The 1,961-nt window shown below is 38.3% G+C and overlaps 1 pseudogene; it reads right to left on the bottom strand.

Moving 5' to 3' along the window:
- Positions 1 to 324: 324 nt before the first annotated feature.
- LOC140525904 (destrin pseudogene) lies at positions 325 to 813 on the bottom strand (annotated as a pseudogene).
- Positions 814 to 1,961: the final 1,148 nt, after the last annotated feature.

Here is a 1,961-nt window from a genome sequence, read left to right as displayed (position 1 = left end):
ACAGTTCCAGTTGCAAGCCTATGGGTTGTGTTTGACAACTTTGCTAGGCAACACTTTAAGGCTATAAGCTGCCAAGTTTTCTCATAGAAGAGTACCCTATATTAACAAAATCATAGCTTTAGCTTCTATCTCTATTTTTTTTGAAACTTTAGATTTAGATTTATTTAGGATTATTTTATACAGGTTTATATAATATCTAGTTTAATCTAGAACAAGACAGCTCCTTTCAGTGATATCCTGGCCTAAATATATTTGTTTTACATAGTTAGCAAGAAGACACATTAAACGTGGAAGCTTTTCAATCTTGTGGCACTGAATGATCATCTACACAGGACATCTTTCAAAAGCTACAATTCAGGACCCTCATAGCTTCTCAGCAACACAAGCCCAGTTGAGATCTTCTGGTCCATTTACTTGACATTCATGTTTAATGCCTGGAAAATTCTTTTTGATTGCTTGCGTTGGAGCTTGCATAGATCATTTCACTTTTGAGAGGTGCTCGTTCTTGTACCCACAGGAAAAAAGAAAAACTCTTCTTGATTCCTCTCTTTCAAAGCTTGCATCACAGAAAATGTAGCAACAAACTTTTTCAGGGAGTATTACTACAAAATGCTTGAAAGGATCAGTAATGGTTACACCAACATCTCCCACTAAGATCTCTTTGCCTTCTTCCACAATGATGCATTTTTTGTCAGCACTGAGACAAAAGATAACTGCCTTCTTTCTTTTCTTGATTTCTTCTGGTGTGCAACATTTTATAAAATAACAGAAAATGCAGCATACTTCATCAGTTACTCGCATTTCTGAGGCCATCTTTCTAAAGCGAAAGATCTGGAGGCCAGTCTAGTGCCTGGGCCAGCAGAGACAGGGAGGAGAGAGAGCCAAGGGTCTAGACTCTGCTACAGTCTATAGTGCAGAGGAACGTCGTCCTCCTGGGAACCTGAGGAAGGGAACAACGAGAGCTTGCGGGAGGGAGTGAGCAGGGAGGGAAAGAATATCCCTATTTTTAAAGCCCTGCTTCAGATTTCAGAGGACACAAAGGTGTATACCTTCAAGGAACTTGTAGCCAATTAGAGTGCTTATAATTACAACTACCTCTTTTTCCTTAGAGGCTAGACAAGGAAGAGGCTTCCTTCTTGGTGGTCTTTTAACTACAAAATTCATTCATTTTTTTGAAAGAGCATTTTTTTAAGAGCAAAAATTCGTCTGTTAAGAATCAACACAACCAAATCCGTTTTGTTCTCTATTCACCATTTCTGCTTTGTGACATCTCAGCATGTTCTTCTGGAACAGCTTAAAGCAAAGTGTCTGTCTCATACCTTCTTCACCCTTCATCCTTCCCAGATCAAAATACCCCTCCTTGGTTATACCACCATTAATTCATATTGTCCTTCTGTATTAAAATGTAAGCTCAGACCTGGCTTATTATTTTGGTATTCTATCTCATCATATAAAGGTATCCCTATTGCCAAGGGCAATAGGGATAATAGACAGTTATATAACTGTCACATAATAGACATAATAGACAGTTAATAAACATTTACTCACAGCCTACAATGTTATGTACCTACTGTACTAAGCACTGCAGATACAAAAAGAGTGCCAGGCCTGGACTCAAGAAGACTTGAATTAAAATTTGGCCTCAGACATTTACTAGTCACATGACCCAGACCAAGTCATTTAGCCCCTGTCTGCTTCAAATTCCTCAACTGTAAAATGAGGATCATAATAGCACCTACTTTCCAGGGTTATTGTGAGAAGCAAAAGAGATAATATTTATAAAGTGCTTAGCACAGTGCCTGGTACATAGAAGATGCTTAATAACTGCTTCTGCCCTCCCTCTCCCTTAGCAGCAACTACAATAAAAGAAAATCTCAGAATATGCTGTTCCAAAAGGCAAAAGGAAATGTGGTTATCTCAAAAAGCTGCTGATTTATGAATGATCATACCAGATTTATGAA

This window comes from Notamacropus eugenii, chromosome 2, assembly GCF_028372415.1.
Source record: "Notamacropus eugenii isolate mMacEug1 chromosome 2, mMacEug1.pri_v2, whole genome shotgun sequence".
NCBI lineage: Eukaryota > Metazoa > Chordata > Mammalia > Diprotodontia > Macropodidae > Notamacropus > Notamacropus eugenii.
This window is presented reverse-complemented; position numbering and strand designations above follow the sequence as displayed.